This window comes from Glycine max, chromosome 2, assembly GCF_000004515.6.
Source record: "Glycine max cultivar Williams 82 chromosome 2, Glycine_max_v4.0, whole genome shotgun sequence".
Classification (NCBI taxonomy): domain Eukaryota; kingdom Viridiplantae; phylum Streptophyta; class Magnoliopsida; order Fabales; family Fabaceae; genus Glycine; species Glycine max.
The window spans coordinates 35517209-35523119 of NC_016089.4; the positions used below are offsets into that span (position 1 = coordinate 35517209).

General features: G+C 40.4%; 1 non-coding gene across 1 annotated transcript; it reads left to right on the top strand.

Annotated features, from left to right (window-relative positions):
• The first annotated feature begins 2262 nt into the window (after positions 1–2262).
• LOC113001011 (small nucleolar RNA R71) lies at positions 2263–2369 on the top strand. The gene has a single exon (XR_003266344.1). It is a non-coding gene; the product is annotated as a small nucleolar RNA R71 (small nucleolar RNA).
• Positions 2370–5911: the final 3542 nt, after the last annotated feature.

Sequence of the window (5911 nt, forward strand, 5' to 3'; positions counted from 1 at the left end):
AAGTTGGATAGTGGAAGGGCTACTTTGCTAAAATCTCTTATAAAGCGCCTGTAGAATCCTGCATGACCAAGAAAAGATCGCACCTCTCGCACGCAAGAGGGGTAAGGCAATTGTGAAATAACAAAATTTTTTTGCAGGATCTACTGGAAAACTTTTGCTATCATCCAAGTAAGCATATTTTAAATTTGATGGCAGAGGCTTCAATTCTGGTATAGGCGGCTGGATAATGGTAGAAGGAGATGGTTTCTCAGCCTGTACCTCATAAAGAAAGTCAGAGGTATGTGTACTACCTGAAACATGGTTAGTTCTATCTGACTCTATAAAATCAATCTCAAGAGGTAAAACATCACCAGACATGTAATCAATATCAAATTCAGATTCACTCTCAGCATCAAATTTAGACATATGATCAAGTACAAATTCAGATTCAATGCATGAAGAGTGACAGGCAAGCAGATTAGAATCAAGATCAGTCATGTATTCATCAACAATATGGTCAATTATTTCAACACGAAATACAGAAAGATCTTCAGATGGGTGTTTCATAGCATCAAGAATATTTAAATGAACAGTTATATCACCAAACTCCATAGATAGTGTGCATGCATATACATCTATCTTAGTTCTAGCAGTTTTCATAAAAGGTCTGCCTAGAATTATGGGAACTGATCCTTTAGAAAATCCCTCCCCCATATTCAAAATATAAAAATCAACAGGGAAAATCAGTTCACCAACTCTAACTAAGACATCCTCTATGAAACCAGCAAGATAGGCAACACATCTATTAGCTAAATGAATTACCACATCAGTTGACTGTAAGGGACCAAGAGATAGAGAATTAAAAATAGACAGAGGCATCACACTAACAGAAGCTCCTAAATCTAGCATGGCATTGTCAAACTTATTGTTCCCTATAATACAAGGTAGGCTGAATGTACCTGGATCTTTACATTTTTCAGGAATTTGGGGAACAAATTTACCAATCAATGCGGAGACATTTATGCCCATACTAATTCTTTCACTTCCTTTAAGCTTCCGCTTATTAGTGCATAGCTCCTTCAAGAATTTAGCATATCTTAGAGTTTGCTTTATTGCATCCAGCAGAGGTATGTTTACCTCTACTTTTCTAAATGTTTCCAAGATTTCCTTCTCTGCCTCTTCCATTTTTTTGTTGGAAATTGCTCTTGGAGGGACTGGAAGAAGGATATGCTGCTTCTGTAAATCAGAATTACCAGGGGAAGGTTCACCTGCATATAAATTGTTAGGTAACTTACTCTTTCAATTTTTGTCATCATCTTTTTCAGGAGTAGAGTGAAGTTGGGCAGGTTCATTTGCGGATGAAGAAGATGTTGCTGGTTGAGGTCCTTAACATTGTTTTCCCGACCTCAATGTAATGGCACTCACATTTTTGGGATTCTGGACAGATTGAGAAGGTAATCTATTAGAATTCTGGGACTGTTATTGATTTAACTGTGTAGCCAATTGTCCTATCTGATTAGTTAAGCTCTAAATGGAGGCTCTGGTCTCTTGTTGAAACTACATGTTTTGCATAGTCATTTGCCTCACAAGTTCTTCAAGGGAAGGTTGCGAAGAAGCCTCAACTGTTTGTTGTTTCTAGGGCTGTTGCTGTTGTTGCTGCTGGATTGGTGGAGGAACGTATGGTATGCTTGGGCCATTAGGATTCTGAAAATAAGGTTGTTGTTGTTGTTGTTGCTGTGGTGAAGGATTCGACCATCTAAGGTTGGGATGATTCCTCCACCCGAGATTGTACCTGTTGCTGGAGAGGTCATAATTGTTCTGTTCTGTTGTGGCTGATTTTGCTGCTGAGGTTGAGGAGGTCTATTGTAGATGTTTGCAGCATAAGCTTCAAGCTGTTCAATTGCTTCAAATTGTTGCACAGAAGGGCAAAGGTCTGTGTGGTGGTCGGCAGAGGAGCATAAACCACAGAGTCTGGCGACAGGTTCAGATTTTTGATTCATGGCCAGTTGGGTTACTAGGTTAACCAAGGCATCTAGTTTATCTTCAAGCTTCTTAATCTCGGCTGATGAACATTAATTCGTGGCTACTTCATGCACTCTTCTAATGACAATAGCATCACTTCTAGTACTAAATTGTTGGGAGTTTGAAGCCATCTTCTTAATTAAATTTCTGGCTTCAGCAAGGGTCATGTCTCCAAGGGCTCCACCACTGGCAACATCTATCATACTTCTCTCCCTGTTATTGAGTCCTTCATAAAAATATTGGAGGAGAAGCTACTCAAAAATCTGGTGGTGAGGGCAACTGGCACATAGTTTCTTAAATTTCTCCCAGTATTCATATAAGCTTTCTCCACTGAGTTGTCTAACGCCTGAAATATCCTTTCTGATGGTCATGGTCCTGGAAGCAGGGAAATTTTTTTTCTAAAAATACTCTCTTGAGGTCATCCCTCTTCAAGTCCAAGCCCAATTCTGGATTTAAGCCCAAGCCCAATTCTGGATTCAGGCCCAATGCTTCATTAATTCCTGAAATTAGATTTTAAACATCAAATTAGCTGAATGGGCCCAAATAATAAAATTGCCTAATTTATTTGACAATTAAGACTAATCAATACTTAAAAGGGTGCAAAAAGGGTTAAGAAATAGGAGAAAATAATGGCACATCACTCTCCATAACAGGGAAGCTTCTTCTACAACAATGGAAAGCGAGAATGAAAGACTGAAGAAGTACAAGTAGTGGGGATGTCTCCTCCACCTCTAGAAACCTCACAATCACTCAAAATCTCATCCAAAGCTCCGTAAGATGGCTTCCTCGTCAAGCTCAACTATCTCTCAGTCTCTCCACATCCAAAACCAAAAGCTAACTCTCTAAAAAGCTCACTTCTCCCACTAAATTCGAGATTTCAGCTTTAAATAGGCAATCTTGTTGGTGGTCACATGCTTAGCGCAAGATGGCTCGCTTAGTGTGCATAAGTGGCTTTTGGCTTAACGTCAGTCTTCTCGCTCAACGTAGAGGATTGCAGGTGGTGTGCTTAGCAAGTTGACACTCGCTCAGTGAGTCTGTACAGCTCATCCTTCTTCCCAATTCTTCTCTGTGCTCAGCCAACAGTGGTCGCGCTTAGCGGATTGCTCACTCAGCGGATGAATTGGCTTAGCGAGTTGACAATTCTACACTTCACCAATCTTGCCTATTTCACCTGAAATTGAGATGGAAGGATCATTAAATGCACAAAATTGGTATATTGAGTATTGTTACCTATATTAACAAGAAGCAATTACAATATTACAAAAAGAACCATAAATGGGAGGAGTTGTATACAATTTACAACAATTTTTTACACAAAAGTTAGTCGTATTAACTGACTAACACTAGGATATGAGCCTACGTGTGCCAACATGAGGAGGATTGCCCTAGAAAGGAGGGAGAGAAGTGCAGGTCAGCCGCAAGGGCTACAAGTGGGAAGAATTCCCTTTTGTCACATTGATGAAATCTTCGTTAGTGTGGGATGGATGTGCGAGGGACGGGTTGCCGTGATAAACGATGAAACCCCTCAAGGTCAATCAAATTGGATGCGGTCGTGTCCTCCACAGTTTGAATTGGGGAATTGGCGAGTCGTTAAGCAACCTGGGATTTCCGTGGAAAATTCAATGTAATTCGTTAGTTCCAACCCTATTGCTAGGACTAGGGTTTAGGGTTTGCTTCCTGTTTAGGCATGTCTTTTGTTCCCACAAAATTAAATACACAAACCTTATTCATTTTGATGAGGTCAATCTTGCACTTTCATCTATTTTCATTCTTTTACATATTTATTTTTTGTTACGATTAAATGATTTGATACCTATGCAACAATGAGTCCTGTGTGAGTAGTGATACCGAGGACCCGGATGTTGATTTTGAGAAACTAATAAATCAAGTTGAGGAAAGGGAAGATGAGGATTAGGGGCTTCCTCCATAGTTGAAAAGAATGGTCAAGCAAGAAGACAGGGAAGTGAAGCCACACCAAGAGGAAACGAAAGTCGTAAAATTTGGTGTTGGCAAAGAAAGAAAGAAGGTCAAGGTTGGAACTGACATGTCCGCGAACGTTTGAGATGAATTAATGGCTCTGTTGCGAGACTACCAAGACATCTTTGCTTGGTCCTACCAAGATATGCCTAGTTTGAGTTCCGACATCGTACAACATAGATTACCTCTAAATCCCGAGTGTTCCCCGGTAAAGCAAAAGCAGAGGAGGATGAAGCCCGAGATGTCCCTAAAGATAATAGAAGAGGTGAAAAAGCAATTCAATGTTGGCTTGTTGTCCATTTCTCGATACCCAGAATGGGTCGCCAATATCGTGCCAGTCCCTAAAAAGGATGGAAAGGTACGAATGTGCGTGGACTATTGGGATCTGAACCGAGCCAGTCCAAAGGATAACTTTCCTTTGCCGCACACCGATATCCTCATAGATAACACTGCCAATTTTGCCCTATTTTCTTTCATGGATGGGTTCTCAGGCTATAATCAAATAAAGATGGCACTAGAGGACATGGAGAAGACGACCTTTGTCACCCTATGGGGAACTTTCTGCTACAAAGTGATGTCCTTTGGGCTCAAATGCTGGGGAAACTTACCAGCGGGCTATGGTAGCGTTATTCCAAGACATGATGCACCAAGAGATTGAGGTCTATGTGGATGACATGATCGCTAAGTCAAAGACCGAGGAGGAACACCTTGTCAACTTACGAAAGTTGCTCAAAAGGCTGCGTAAATACCGATTAAGGTTGAATCCCGCAAAGTGCACATTCGGGGTCAAATCTGGAAAGTTGCTCGATTTTATGCGTAAGAACCAGTCTGTCCAATGGGACGACGACTGTCAACTGGCATTCAAAAAGATTAAGCGGTGCCTCATGAATCCTCCTATGCTTGTGCCATTAGTGCCTAGAAGACCCCTTATCTTGTATATGACTGTGTTGGATGAGTCAATGGTGTTGGATCGAGTGGCCTCATAATAATTAAGAAAGGGGGGTTGAATTAATTATTCCTAACCCTTTACTAATTAAAAATTACTCTTTTGAAGGCTTTTACTAAATTGTTAAGAGAATGAGGAGTAGAAGAGAATCTTAACAGAAAGTAAAAGCGGAAATTAAATGCACAGCGGAAAGTAAAAGTGTAGGGAAGAAGGAGACAAACACACAAGAGTTTTTATACTGGTTCGGCAACAACCCGTGCCTACATCCAGTCCCCAAGCGACCTGCAGTCCTTGAGATCTCTTTCAACCTTGTAAAATTCCTTTTACAAGCAAAGATCCACAAGGGATGTACCCTCCCTTGTTCTCTTTGAACCTAGTGGATGTACCCTCCACTAGAACTGATCCACAAGAGATGTACCCTCTCTTGTTCTCAGTCAAACCCAAGTAGATGTACCCTCTACTTGTACCACAAAGGATGTACCGTCCAATGTGTTAAGACAAAGATCTCAGGCTGTTAAACCTTTGATACTTTGTGAATGGGGATACAAAAGAATTCTCAGGCGGTTAGTCCTTTGAACACTTTTGTATTAGGGAATGGGAAGAATCAAAAGAATTCTCAGACTGTGTCTTATTGAATTCTTTGACAAGGGAGAAGGGAGACACAAAAGAATTCAGGCGGTTAGTCCTTTGTTCTTTTGGAAAAGGGAGAAGAGAGACACAAAAAGAATTCAGGCGGTTAGTCCTTGGCGAATTATTTTTGGCAAAGGGAGAAGAGATGAAAAGATGAATAGCACAAGTTTTCAAGGTTTAGAAAACTAGAAAACTTTAGAAAGCTTTTGGCACAAAGAAGAAGAAGAAGTTCAAAGAGATTCAAGGCTTGTAAAAGATTGATTGAATAAGTGTAAAAGTGTATTGAAAAGCAAATCAAAGCCTTGCATTTATAGACTCTTCATGTCTGGCCAAGAGGACCATTTAGAAGATTTATAA